The 15,717-nt window shown below is 37.8% G+C and overlaps 1 long non-coding RNA gene across 2 annotated transcripts; it reads right to left on the bottom strand.

Annotated features, from left to right (window-relative positions):
- Positions 1-12,353: 12,353 nt before the first annotated feature.
- Positions 12,354-15,629, bottom strand: LOC127364082 (uncharacterized). 2 transcript variants are annotated; one of them, XR_007884974.1, is made up of 4 exons: positions 15,463-15,629; positions 15,194-15,274; positions 14,904-15,048; positions 12,354-12,440 (listed from the first exon to the last, which is right to left on the bottom strand). It is a non-coding gene; the product is annotated as an uncharacterized LOC127364082 (long non-coding RNA). The 2 variants fall into 2 exon arrangements; XR_007884973.1 differs by lacking the exon at positions 12,354-12,440 and having other exon boundaries at positions 14,638-15,048.
- Between the last annotated feature and the right edge of the window lie 88 nt (positions 15,630-15,717).

Raw genomic sequence — 15,717 nt, 5'->3', positions numbered from 1 at the left:
AAAGTAGATGACTGCAGTCCCGGCCTGGGTTTTAATTCATCCTGGACTGTGTGGATAAACACAGTTGGCTGGTCGATTGGCCTTTGACCAGCAGAACAGATTATGTGTTAACAAGCTGTATAGGTGTCTCAGATCTATACACTAATTAAACCTGTTGACTTTCCTGTCAATTTCCAAGAAGCAATAGTCAGCATGAGGAATGAGCTCAGGAAGACAGATATATACAGAGAGGGAGTTCTGACCTTAATCTCTCGCTGTAGGACAAACATTAATTCCTCAGATTTCACACGTTCATTTCAATCAAGTTCTTCCCAACGAGGGCACAGGTGCTCATTTTGGATTAGATAAATCAGTTAACAAGGATCATTAATATCCTTCACATCTCAGGTTAGAGCTATTATTGAAAAGGTGAGCAGATGCTCAAGATATAATCCACCCTGGAAGTGATCAAACTGTAACTCTCACAGACCTGAGAACTCAAAAATCAAACAAACTTACTGATGAGCTTATGGCTCTGTTATCTCATAAAAACCTTACAGCAGTTTTTACAATTTGCTGTCTACGGTACTGCACAACCTCGCTGCTGAGAGGTATTAATTAAGCTTTTTCACCAGCTGGACTGTCCTCTCAAGGACAACCAGAAATCACTCTATCAATATGTGGATGAATAATTTGATGCCTAAGGGGTACAGTTGTTGTGGACTTACTATGCTTGCTCAACAGTAAACTTTAGTAACATAATATTGAACACTTTTTCTGTCTCTCTTTCTTCTACTCTGTTTATGAATACATATGAAGAAGACTTCTCATCTAATCTGATGTCAAAAATACCACTTATGTCCTGGCTTTCACAGCTTTGCATTGTGCTTGTGTTTCTAAACAGAACTATACATCAAACAAACAGCTCAACATTTCTTATTTACACTGTAAATCATTTTCTCATTTTCTGTGGTACGTTTGACAAAAGCACGCCACTAACGCCTCATTTTAATTGAAGTGACACAAAAATATATTTCAATACATTGTTTTTTTAAATCACTGAAGCAGTTCTAAAAGATAAGGGCACATTTAAATTCCTTATAACATTATTCATCTTAATTACTAAATGTTTAGTGCTCATTAAATCCCATTCCCATTAATCATACTGCTACCGCTAATTAGCTGCCAGCCAGTCTGTTTCAGAAGCGTGAATATGTGATGGGCAGCTTCTCATTCAAGTGGCTATGAAAAAAAAGCAGTCTCAGCAGTTTGAATATTTCATGCTGTCCTTCAGTCAAGAGAAACTGCCGATCCTCTGACCGGTCATAACATTGGCTCGTTACCTCAGAGAAAACAGCATCTGCTCTGACAACCTGTCTGTCACTCCTTGAACATTCAAAGAGCTCTTTCTTCTTAGTGCTCTCTCAAGCCAGCTATTACAACCTGATTTTTATAATCACAGTACAAGCTACTTTCACCCTCATCCATTTATTCGTGTATTTGAAAAAAGTCCTGTTTTCTTTTGTCAAAATGGTTTCATCTCTTTACTCATGCAACCTCCCTGAAAGCAAAAATCCACCCATGACTAGACAACTGACTTTGTTAATAAAAACTGAAGATTGACGACTCCTGGACCCTGTATAATGCTAAACCGATGCATACAGCTCCAATATTATGTTCTGTAGTTTACATTGTTCAGAAGAGTACAACCTTGTTAATTGATTCAGTGAGCATTTGAGCACACTAACTTTTTGCAACTTTCTTGGCCTTTACCATCAAAAGTTTTAAACTGTCAACTACTGCCCTCGTCTGGCCACTTGGATACAATGCAGCTGGACAAAGTCAACTGCCATGCATTTTAATTTTCACTTCTAGGTGGTCTCACTGTTGCATTTAATCTGACTTTGTAGCATGCACTGCCTGGTTCACAATCTGTTCACTTCTCCCATATTCAAGGTTGCCTGACATGAACAGTAAAACATGTTGATGTAGGTTCATTTCGACAACAGGATAATTTTCTATGTTAAGTTATCCTTGACTGATCCCTGTAGGGAATTTCATTCTCTGCATTTCACCAATATTAGTAGCAGTCTGCAGCTGCTATGCAGCACCTGGGGACTAAAACCAGTTCTAAGCCTTGGTCAAGGGCACTGACAGGAGAATGAACCTAACATACATGTGTTCTTGAGGGCGGGGGAAACCAGAGCAGAGCAGAGAACACGCAAACTCCCCACAGAAATTCCCATCCCGATGCCCGAAATTATTGTCAGATATTCAAATCTCAAGGTTTAAGGTCAGAGTTACAACCAAGCTTTTTAGAATCAACATACAGATGATCATTTTAATAAATAATCCAAAATAATATACATACATTCCTCTTCTAGTGTGTAATGTTCTTACTATTGGTACAACAAATATGATACAAAAAGATCCTTATTGTATTTTTACTGATTGACAAGACTGAACATTTGCAAATAAACCAAATATATGGTACCAGATTTGGTTTATCTGCTAATGTTCAACAGAGTCTTGTCAATGATTCTTTAGAGACAGAGCCTACCACTTAAAATGCGTAGTCACACAGCAGTACAACTAGCCAAATACATATGATGCAATATAGCATTAAAAGACACATAAATCATTACTGCAGAGTTGAACAAATATATGTCTGACAGTCTCTGTACTGTGGTTACAGTTAAAATTTTTTAACTGTTTATTAAAGAATTCTTTGTAGCAATATGCCAAAATGGGTTTTTCTCCACGCTTCAAAGGCATATGAACCTTATTCATTCTTCCCTGAACACACCCTAAATGTGACAGCACGGCATCATGGCTTCGGTCACAGTCACCTACTGGTAACCAAGAGCACGGAGCGCTAGCCATCTGTAGTTGTTCTGTAGAAATCTATCACTTAAGCTTCACCTGCACACAGCCAACTAGTGGATGTTTTATGAAATCTGCAGTTTAAATTATGCATCAGCTGATTTATGACCTGAAAGACACCCTGACCCTGAGGGATTACTCAGTACTTCTACATAAAGTATAATGAATATAGGTTATTACCTTTATGACTGTAATATTATGTGTTAAAAAAATAACAACTCTAGTTTCATGTCTATGGTAATTACGATAATTCTAATATAAATATTATGAATAACTCACTACCCACACACAGTGATGGGATCTGTTGGGTCAAACATGTTTTGTACGAATGTAAATGTAAAATATAAATATACAAATATAGTTAAATATCTAAAATGATTGATGACAAGCAGTAGCGGAGAAAGGAGGATTGATTGTTGCTGATAAAGTATTAGTTACCTTTGTAGTTAACTTGCACCTGTACAATTACTGTTACTGTATAAACATGTAGTGTATCTGTTGCTGTGACTCCTCTTTGTTATTTTCCTCCTTCATCAATTATAGAAAAACAATACTCATTATTTGAGAAAACAGTTCAGTGCCTTGTAATTGAGGCAAATGAGATTGACAAGGCTCAAGGCTAAACAATAAAAGGTTTCATCTGTTACAGGCAAAATCATTTACCAGCTCTTCATAAAAGAGTCTCATTAAGAAGAGTCAAAGAGTCAGGAGAATGTTGTGTTTTCTGAAGGCACCAGTCTGATAACATAGACAGTATCAGGTAATACTATATGGATATACAATATGTTGGCCATGAATGTAAACACAAAGTGTAAATAATGTTAAAGCTACACAGCAAGTGTCATGAGTAAAGTAAAATATACATTTATATATATCTTACTTTTCAGTGATGTTTTGGGTACATTTTGGTACCACTAAGCTTCTTTTCAATATCCAAACTACTTTCAACCATCAACCATCAGAGATTTCACCACACCGTTTATAGTGAGATAGCTTTAATATAATTTGAATATGTCATTATGCCACTGGTGGCAATGTTGCAAATAAATAAAGACCATAAATGCAGTATTGCATTGCATAATGAACCAGAGTGACTGGTAAAGAGTGTGGTTGAGCTCATACAACTGAGTGCCACCTGTGCTGACTGTCATGTCCCCAGAGAAAGTTAATTATATCTAAAGTTTCACACGTCAATTTCACAGAACAGAACATTTTATATCCTTTACCTTGGAGTGAAAAGAATCATAAATCAACGTCAGGATTAAAGAAATGTAGATCAGGCAGTTTAGGTGCAGCCATAAATCATAGGCACAGCAAGTTAACAGCAGGAGAAGTTTGATAAAATGTTATTCTCACATAAAACATAAAAAGTGAGTGATTTGTGGTAAAACACTGTAACCTAATTTGACAATGAAACCCCTCCTATCAACCAACTATTTCACCAAAACCTGTGATAAAAGTCACTATCCATGATCCACATATCAATTCAAGTTGGTCTGTAGTCCAGGCACCTATTTTTACCCAATAACCTACATCAATCAAAGCCAAACCCATCATAAGTTTGTTCCTGGTGCAAATCATAATCAGGGTTTGTCATGGGTTTAAATGTTAGCCAAGGTCAGTGTGCTATCCAGACATTGACTTGAACATATAATACAGTTGCATAGCAGAGAATCCAGAAGACATTATATCATTATTTATTACCTTGTTTTGATACTTTCATGAGATTCTCCTTGGATTTTAAAACTAACATTCATTTTATTATCAAAAAGGACACGACGACCCAAAACAAAAGGATCGTGCCTCTTTAACTCCTAGGAGTCTTTGTAATGAGTCCCAGTTGTGACAGCAGCACGAGGGAATGAAGCTTAATGGCCTTGTCTGTAAACAAACAAGCCCTCTACTGTTGAACATTTTGCCTAATTAATCTCTTCCCCCATTCATTAAAAATAGAAGGGAAAGTGGGAATGCAAATATTTAAAAGGCGCATTTAATTTTGAGGGAAACCTGACACTTCATCATCGCCATCAAATAGCCACTCTTCTGTTAATTCTCTCTTTCCTTCATATTGTGTTTTTCTGTCAGTAAATCTTTGTGCAGATTGTAAACTGCATTGCACAATAAAACTGAAAACAGCCCTTATCTGCTGTTCTCATGGATCCTGCTGCATCTCTCGTTCTCATGGATCCTGCTGCATCTCTCCTCTGGGCTCTTGGCCAGGCCTTATCACCAACTTTTTTTATTTTCATCATCTCCTCAGTCCTTTTGCCTATTTTTTCCTGATGATTTGGATGAAAAGTTTTCAAGAATTTATTATATTGTTCCAGACGGCTTTGAAAGTACAGAGACGCCATCATTTTAAAGTTTCTGTTAAACTGCCTTGCAATTTGCCTTGGCTATTGTTGCAACAAGATGTTCTTTATGAATACACAATAGCATATCTAGCACACATGTACTGTACATACTAAGACATTTATCACGTGTATATTCATGTAACCTCAATGGGGGGGTATCCCAATACTGACCTTATTGAGCGGATCAGGTATCAGCTATCAAATACAATGTTTTTAGTGCCACAGCAAACTCTCGCCTCATGTTACTCCACATAAAAACAATCCCTCACAGGGAGATATACAGATTTTAAATTTGGGAATAAGAGAACGCTGAAACAGATCAGTACTCGGCATTAGCAGATATCCTGAGCTGTGGTATCAAAATTGGTTTTGGGAGAGAAGTTCAATCAGTGTATTCCTAATTATTAGCCCTCACAAACATAGCAACCCGGATTTTTTCTGGTTTTCATATATTTACTCTCAAGGTGACCACTCAAACATTTTTATACCATATTATTATTTTATTGGAACATTTCTGAAAACTCATGTACAGCTCCTTTTAAAATAAAATCCAATGGTGTATTTATTGGTTGATTGTAGTTTTTCCAGGTTTCCAAGCGTTTAGAATTTTTTGCTGCTGCACACAAGTAACTTCTATATGTCTTTTGAGTTGTCAGCCCAGTCTCCAATGAATTACATTCATTTTGATGATTCCACATTTGTTTGTGTCCAATACCAACGCAGCAAGTAACTGTGAACATAACATAAAGTTTAACGGCACCTACTGTTTGTCACACTTAGCTTTCTAATTATAGAAAGGTGACTTTAGAAAGGGCATTAATGGTGCGTAGGGGCTGCAAGTGCAGGCCAATGTGCTACAGCCCTTCACAGAAGAGGTGACTATTAGACAATTAGGGGGTTACTTGAGCTTTTCAAGAACACTAATGACTCATTAATATCACTATACCCCCCCTTGCCATTACAGTTTTAATTTCGAGAGTGCAAAACATCCTAATGGATGCAGATGAGATTAATTAGGCTTAAGTCTTAACAGTAAAAGGTTTGTTTGTTACTGGCGGGCAGTCATTAACCAGCATCCTTTGGTAATGACATCACAAATAGGGCTCATTAGCAGGGCTCCCAGGAGTCAGAGAGGATCCTTTTGTCTGGGGTCATTGAGTCCTGATGATAAAAGTGCTCTCAGGGAATACTATGCATTGTCAATGTCATTACATTTTATTGTTAAGTCACTTCATACATCCAAAGTTTATACAAAGTGTGAAAGTTGTTTGAAGATTTTGTGTGAGAATAACCTTGTGTAACTGTGTGTAGCAACAACTGAGTCAATAATTTGGTTTTGGTTTTTAATAGTCATGGTTGAGACCAAGGTGTTAGCCTTAATCATTTGTTGTGCAATTGATTGTGTGTTAGGATTTAATAATCAAGCCCCTACAAAATCAAATGATGTGTTACTGTAAAGCCTAAAGAAACTTAACTTGTTATTTCCGAAGAGGAACTCTTGGGGGAAAAGTTGGCAGTGCACATTAATTCCCCTCCAAATGTGAGAGTACAAGACCTGCTAATAGATGCAAGTGAGATTAATTAGGCAATGGTTTGAACAGTAAAAGGTTTGTCTGTTATGAAAAGGGTCATTAAGCAGCATCCTGGGATGATGAAAACTCAAACTGGGTTCATTAGAAAGACTCTAAGGTGTCAGATGCAGCAGAAAGTCCTTTTGTCTGGGGTCATTATGTCTCGTTTGATGATAAACGCACCCTCAGAGAGGAGGATGAGATATTCTTTTGTTTTTCACTTGCTTAAAGTCATATAAAATTTTGTTATAGTTTGAAGTTCCACTGATTACATTGTGGTCCTGAGTTCTTAAAAAAAAATTGTGGGCAACAATGTTCTAAATTTAATGACTAGTGGGTAAGTAGAAGTATGTATGAGAGATATGAGGCTGGAGGTTTAAAATGCAGAGCAGTTTTATTTTATTTTTCATTCCTGTGTCCATATCTGTATCTGATTGCACTGCGCTTCAACATCATCCATCTCAGACATCCTATGATACATCTTATCAGCAGTTTGATCCTCCAGTGCAGAAGTTACTCTAGTGAGGTGGGCAGGTTCAGCCCTGAATGCCCTTGCATAGCTCATCCAAGGGGCTGTACAGACTCAGGATGGCATTCCTGAATGACCAGTGTGCACAGGTTCAGTGGAAATGACGAGCTTGATCGGGTCCAATTAGAACAGGTGGCTGAACTTTGTTGAGTTAAGGCCAGGGTAAACCCTTGAGGTGACGGTAACATAAATGTAAAGTAGCAGTAGGAAAGGTACACTCCATCAAACATTAGTAGTGATTGTGTTATTTAGTAGATATCTTACTGACAGGTCTCCAGCTAGTCATTTGAACTTTGACTCTTGCCTCATCTAGGTCTCTCAAACACACTTCAGCCTACAATGTTGTCTTCTTTCTAGTCATTGTAGTTCAGTAAGGTCTAGACCAGCACCATCTCTGGTGAACATTAGTACTACTGTTAAAAAAAAAAAGGTTTCTGACCGGCTCAGCTGAAAGGTGTCTTGAGTAGACATCAACAGTCAATTAGTCCTGTGTATCAGTCAGTAAGAAGGTGTTATGAGTAAAGTTATTGTTAATTGTTAGTATAATTGTTACCACTTCAATCAGGAAGTAAGCACTATAAAAAGACCACAGGTCTTTTTTATATATTTTTCTGCACATTGTTTCTACAATTTTCTTTTTCAGTGTATTGTTTCTTGTGAGCATATTTTCTTCATGAACAATAATAGTAATAATAATAGTAACAATAATATCAGTAATATTAGCAATCAGAGTCAAGCAGGACCATGGCAGGAGGCCATGAGAACCTGCGAGACGAGAAAGCACAAGAACTCCGGGGAAGAAGTGAAGTTAGTAACATGCATTAATGGTACATGAAGGTGTTCAGAAAGAGAGAGAGAGGAAGAGAGGAGCTCAGTGCATCATGGGAAATCCCCCGATAGTCTAGGCCAAGAGCAGCATAACTAAGGGCTGGTTCAGGACTCACCTGATCCAGCTATATACTATAAGCTTTATCAAAGAGGAATGTCTTAAGCCTACTCTTAAATGTGGTGAGGGTGTCTGCCTCCTGAACCACAGCTGGAAGCTGGTTCCACAGGAGAGGAGCTTGGTAACTGAAGGATCTGGCTCCCGGTCTACTTTTAGATACTATAGGAACCTAAGTAAGTAGCCCTGCATTCAGAGAACGCAGTGTTCTAGAGGGGTAATAGGGTACTATGAGCTCTTTAAGATATGGGGCCTGACCATGAAGAGCTTTGTAGGTGAGGCGGATTTCAAATTCTATTCTGAATTTTACAGGGAGCCAGTGCAAAGAAGCTAGTACAGGAGAGGTATGATCTCTCTTCCGAAGTTTGCTGACATGTATAGAATATTATTGTGATGAGTGAAATAAAAATCTGTAGATTTTAAAAGGAAACTGTGGAGGCAGATGTGGTTTACACTCAGCTGCAGGAGACAGAGGTGTGGGGAAGGCTTGTAAGAGCAGCTCCAGGTGAGTTGATTATCTCAGCTGGTATTCATTGAGTAATCACACTCACCCCTCTTAAGGCAGTAGCGCAAACCACACCCACCACCACAGAAACAAGATCAATGAAGACAGCTGTTGTATCACAAGTTAATCTGGTCATATCATGCTTTGCCACAGCTAACTACTTGAAGATGGGTTTAAATATTTACAGGCTGTATGAAAGTATAAACTGTTCTCAAAAGATTTTGACATCAGTATAATATCAATATATGAAGACAACAAAAATTTTGTAAAGGATGTATTGGCATGACATGTTGCCTGTGTTAATGGTTTGATTTTGGTGGGTCTAAATGATGCAAGGTAGAAATTATAGACATTATTTCTAAAATATGTAGTAAAGGTTTATGGTTACCATATATTATAAATAAATAAAATGTAATATAACAATTTTATAACATCTCAGGTTACTGTAGTAACTGTAATCTCTGAGACAGTGTTAAGGTGATGTTAGTTTAATGTTATGCTTCACACAGACACAGTCTTTGCATGCACCTAATTCCCTTTCAACGGCACCATTTATCTATGATCACACACACACATATTTGGCCTAAACCTCAGCACACACATGAGGAAAGGGAACTCAAACCCTCCCGCTCCTTCATGTTTTTTGTCTCTTACCAACACGTGTTTCATACTCAGCTGTACACAGATTGTGCACATTGTTTGTACATTGTGTGTACCGTGTGTGTGTGTGTGTGTGTGTAAGATATATGACTGATAAATATAAACAGTAAATAACTAATGTGTTGTCTGCTTTCTGAAGTCTGCAGTGTTCAGGAGGTTTTCTGCTTGAGGCCTTTATTGTGAATGTGATGAGCAGAATGTTTCCCAGTCCTCTTATAATACCGAACTTTGGGTTTTTTAGCACAGGTTTCAGGTTTTTTTTAGGTTGTTTCAAAGACACAGTGGAGCAGTGCAGGGTATAAACAGGTATATGTCCACTTATTTTTCAGCTAGCATTGTGTATACCCACTTCTAAATCCCTCTGATGCATATCATTCAGTAGTGTTCTTTTTTTCCGAGGAAGGACATAGTTGTCTAATTTTCATAAGTGAATGAAGTAAGGAATAAGGACTCACTCACAATACGTAATTATAGTTATCACACCCATCTGTGGACCAATATTGATTGCAAAATCTTCACCTCTTGTGTGCATAATGCAGACGTTTAGTGGCAATGTGCAAATACTGCTGGCCCCTTTTTGGGTGAGGTATATGCAAGAGTAGTCTTACATGTCACTGTTAACCAGGCGCTTATCCTTTGCACTACTGTAAAGATATGATAGTTTGTTACAGAAATCAGATAAGAGACTTTGTGGTCACTATTTTCCCACAATGCACTGGCTGACACTGATCTCCACCCTCACAGCATCTCTGCAGCCTGCAGGGTAAAGACCAGTGTAGCTCCCCTCCCTTTTAAATCACAAACACAAGATGTTCTTTTGTTTACAGGCATTTATGTGCACATCCATGCAGTCAGGCATGCTGTGAGAACTAGATAAAAGAAAATACAATAAAATGAGCATAATGCATATAGGCCTACAGTGCATTCTCATAGAGAATAATCATTAAACAAATATATCTTGTATACTCTGTCTATAAACCGATCATATTAACAGATCATTAGCTTGCTGGACATTTACTACATTAACATGCAATTGTAAACGTTGTGTGGAATTAATTAGTATTCCTCATTGGCTGCGTTAACTCAAGGGGAGAAAAAGAAAAGGAAACTTTAACTTTTGACTCTTCACTTCTTCAAATCTTCATGAACATACAGTATCATGACTCCACATAATCCGAGATGCACCTGGCTGCAGACCTCCACTGTGAGGTCGCTTCCGGTGCAGGCTCCACTGTCAGAACACCTCCACTGTCAGGACGGGAAGTGCATACTTTTTTTTGGGGGGGGGTGGAGGACGTTTAAATGTCGATTTCACCTGCCTTTTAATTCGAGGGAGACCAGCGAGTCAGTATATGTCCCGAGTAGCGGTGAGTTGCTGATTTTGCTTATCCACAGAAAGTAAATGCATGGTTTCTGGTGTACTTCCTCAATATAGGTTCCGTAAAATAATAACGTCATAGAAGTCATTAATGATGCAAATTACCGAATGTTACATGTCGGTTTGAAGCTAGATTAGATAAGGTCAAAGTTAACTTTCACCAATGGCGGTTAACATCAACACCTTCAGTAGGGATCATTAACTTTTTAGTGCATAACGTAAAGTAACTGTTCGCATTTGTTTGTATGTAACGTTATAAAACATTTTTGTAAACTCTCCTTGCATTAGCTGGGCATCGTCACAAAGTTGAAAACGTGTCTTTCTGAACTCACAAACGTGATATCACCTGTTTTAGTGCACAAGTGGAATCAAAATGTGGCAGGACTACATGGCACATTTTTATTTTTATTTTTTTCCACCTCTGTTATACTGTTGTACTGTATACTACAATATATTATATATAAAACGAATAGTAACTGAAATTACTGAGAAATAGCATGCTTCTGCACCATCAGTACTTTTATTTTTGATACTTGAGTATATTTTGCTTCTAACATAACATACTAAATTACTTCAGTGTCTTATTTTAGCCACTTTCACTTAAGTACGTTTTTGAATGACTTTAACCCGTAGTGCAGTATTTTTGTAGTCGTTATTACTTCTTCTACATAAGTAAGGCCTCATTTACACTACCTGGTGCAAGTGGCCATTTTACCTGTCAACAAAGACAATCTAAGTTTGCAGGCTGTATACATTAATTTTAATTGAAGGTCATGTACTATAATTTAAACATGATGCATTTTATATCCTTTTTAGATGCATCATTCAATCATTCTATGTGGTGGAAAGCCTGCAGTGGAACGCTGCACAACATGCTGCAATCAGTTCCACTGCCCCCTTTGTCCCAAAGGCATGTTTAAACCAAGCCAACCAGCCAGACATCAGCGGCATTTGGAGGTCCACATGAAAAATGCCATTGCATTTGAAGGTAATGCCATTGCATTTTAGATTAAAGATAGGCTACACACAGATTTGTGTGTGTGTGTGTGTGTGTGTGTGTGTGTGTGTGTGTTCATGTGACTTGTTTGTCATTGTCTAATATAAACATTTTCTGGACTTACTCTTAGTTAAGAAGATTTGCCACTGCAATTTGAACTGCAGGAATGGGGGACATTATCATTGTCCTATTTGTGACAAAACCGTTATTAGAAGGACAGAATATTACAACTGATCATTTTGCTTATCTATATATTTTCAGGAAGAGGAGCAGCAGGCTGAGGCCTCAGTCAGACCTGCCAACGTGGACACACCAGTGGAAGGGGTAAGCTTTTTCACATTATCTATTGGTCAGATACTGTTGGTGCAGTAGCTATGGTACAGACATCTTTCTGTCTTTCCATAGGACTCGGTTGAAGATCGCATTCTTCGCCATTGCAGACATGCAGCAGAGTGGGTTGGGGCCAACAAACAACTGTTCTCTGCCAAAGTGGACCTGCCTGATGTTCTGTACATGGGGGAGGAGAACCAGGCTGAGGCTGCTCTGCAGTATGGGAGGGTGTGGAAAGTGGATGACCATGAAGAGGAATCCATCCTGGAGCCCTTCAAACTCACATTTTACACACTGAGGACGTGGAAATTCTGTGAGGAAATAATGGACAAAAGAAATAATTTGGCCTATTGTGAATGTCACACAGATGAATGAGTTTGTGTTCGAGAATAAAGGGCTACAGATCATTTGATCATGTTGTGACTTGGTGTGTTTTTTATGTTTTTCTCATTGATCACTTAATAATTCACTGGGATTATACTGTAGATATCAAGAGTTAGGGTTGTATGTATTGGTACTTAGGTGTTCCAGCAGCACAAGAACATAATTAGCATAGACATAGAACCAAAAATGAAATTTATGGTGGGTAAGAATAAAAATACAGAATAATACAACAGAAAAACAAATTGCAAAAAATATAAAGAAAAAGAGCAGTGCAAGAAAGTCAAAGTTAAATGATAATGAAAAGGCAGCAAAGTATTGTATATACTGTATAGTACACAATAAAATGTATAGGCCTATTCATAAGCCAGATGTTGGCTTATGAATATGAGTAATAACTTAAAAGAAAATTTGTGCACTGACGAATGTTATTCCTGCCCTACATTGTTTTCATTGATCAACTATTTGACCTTCTCTTTTCAAGATCCTCAGCTTTATTGTAGGCTACAAAGACAATTAAGCCCCGAGGCATATCACCCACCGTTTGTTTTTCATAATGACTAAGTTGTAAAGTTACGCAGTGCAGTGTTTATTAGTCTACATATATGGCAATCATTAATGAGAAGTGTTCTGAAAAAGACAGGCTTGAGAGTGGAGCCTGCGGCGGTAACGGCCTCTCAGTGGAGGTCTGCAGCCAGGACCTCTTGGATAATCCTCCACTTAACCTGCTAGGTGCTCTGTCCCTCAGTGATGTGGAGAGTGTGCCTAATTATAATCCAACCTGGGTTCGCTATGGAAATATATTACAGGTCCTTTTGAACATACGATATGTTTTATGTGCATGTTTTAAGTATGCTTATATGTATTTAAAAAATATATACCTACATTAAATTTATTCAAACGTAAATTATTCTATTTTTAATTCAAAACTACTAAATGAATTCAAACTGCAAAGTGACTCTGATGACAGCTACAACCAGACCTCAGATCAGTGATTGCCTTTACTTTGTATTGAATGATATTGATAAAATTCAAATAATTACTTGGTAATGTTTTTAACAGTAACCACCAAGATTATCAATAAATTCAACTCAATGATTTCTCGTGTATTGGGCCTGTTACACTGACGTTATGTCGATATCAGCCTGGTTCTGAAGTGTTGTGAAATATAGAGCAGTGTTTTATTGTGAAGGAAACACTGAGTGCCGCTGCAGCTTCCGGTTAGGGATGGGCGATACCACACTTTTAGGATTCGATACAATACTGATACTTTTTCTTGCAATTTCATCAATACCGATACTGATCATTTCTTATTGGCAATTGTTTTTCAATTAAAATATTATTACACTTAAGGCAAATCACATGACAAATACTGGCCATTTATCCCAAATGTATTATGTGCAATACATAATAAAAATAAAAGGAAAAATAAATAACATAACTATGAATGAAATAAATTAAATATGAACAAAAACATGCACATTTGCACTTTCCTGACTTATTTCTCAAAAAACAAAACACCTGTATGTTGAAGTAAACATGTAACACTGTACCCTTTCACTGAAGTAACAATCAGAATCAGAATCAGAAATACTTTATAATCCCAGGGGGAAATTATTTTTGTTACAAAACTCCACATATACAAACAACATATATTATACAAAACAACATCTATCAAAGACCAGAGACAAGAGAGATGTTTGACATTAACTTTGTAAAGCACATAACAGATAACAGAACAGTAATAACAGAGTTAGTAGACATTTGTTACTTTTATTATTTATTTATTTTTAAGTATTTTTGGGGGCTTTTTATTGCCTTTATGATAGTGACAGCTGAAGACTGGGCCGGCTTAGTCCCACGTTTGACGCTCACATAGTTTCCTTGTCACGTGACACGAGCCAGCTCAATACGCCGCCAGGTACGGGGGTGACTCGGCACATAGTAATTGAAGTAAGCTATCAAAAACAGTTGAAAGTGATGCATGCACCCCCAATTCTTATTTTTTAGTTTATTTCGATATTTGTTTAAGGAAATCGATGCCAAATGAGCAGGGGCGTTTCTAGACCCCCTGGGGGCCCTAGGCAAGAAGGACCAAGGGGCCCCCCAGAATCATGATAAATGAAGTCCAAAAGAAATCTTTTATTAAACAATTAACATATAAAATAAATAATAAATAACATAACTGTCTGAATGCAAACTTTACATACAATATATAAATAACAGAAAAACAAACATAACTGAAATGTGCAAAATTTTCAGAATGATAAAGTCCATGTCTGTTATTTGGAGTGGTCCTTTTCTCACAATTTGTCACCGAGCATTGTCGTTGATGGCTTTTGGCCACAGCACAGGATCATCTGATATTATTAGATTTTATTTTATTTGAGTACCTTCTGGTGATGTGGTGTCACAGGCGATGAAGAGGTGGTGTGGCCTCAAATTGTAAAGGTGCTGCCATGCTGCTGCTGCATGAAGTTGCCATCATGTCCTGCTCATCTTCCTCAAGGTCCCCCTCATGATCTGAGGTTGATATTGCTAGAACGAAAATAGTATAAGAAACTTGTTTAAGAAAAATATTTGTGTAGTCATATTAAATCAGATAGATCCCATGATATATTTTAAATGGGAGAGCAAGTCACCGTAATCTTAACTTTAAAAAGGAAACTAAATAAGTTTGTACTTTGATGTGTGGAGGTCTGCTGTTGCTGCTGTTGCTGTTGTTGTTGTTGTTGTTGTGGGACAAAAAACTTTAACAAAGCACCTTGAGGAAGAAAAAAGAAAAGAGCACCATGTATTTGGTTGGCTGAATTCACTTTACACGGACTTTAATGTGCAGTAAACTTTTTGGTGCTTGGTGGGTGACTGGGAGTTTGGGATAAAGTGGCAGGCTGGCTGGCAGCACTACTTTTTTTATAATGTAACACACATAGCTTACACATTCCCACTTACCACTGTCACGGTTTTTCTTTTCATCCTCTTCTTGTTTTTTGTTTTTTTCTTTTCGTGTGCCCAGAGATATGTGCGCTTCATTTTTTTATCTGTGTTTGACCGGGACCGCACGTCGATGCCGGCTAGTAAGGGGGCCCATTAGGGAGTTTCCCGACGTGTCATTGCAATGTCTACGGGGGTTTCAAGTTGTGTCGCTAATATGGAGCGATATCAGCCGTCCCTCGGGCCCCCCTTCAGCTCGACGTGTCCACGTCT

This window comes from Dicentrarchus labrax, unplaced genomic scaffold (assembly GCF_905237075.1).
Source record: "Dicentrarchus labrax unplaced genomic scaffold, dlabrax2021, whole genome shotgun sequence".
In the NCBI taxonomy this organism is placed as follows: Eukaryota; Metazoa; Chordata; class Actinopteri; family Moronidae; genus Dicentrarchus; species Dicentrarchus labrax.
The sequence above is the reverse complement of the archived record's forward strand: the minus strand, read 5'-3'. Positions and strand labels throughout refer to the sequence as shown.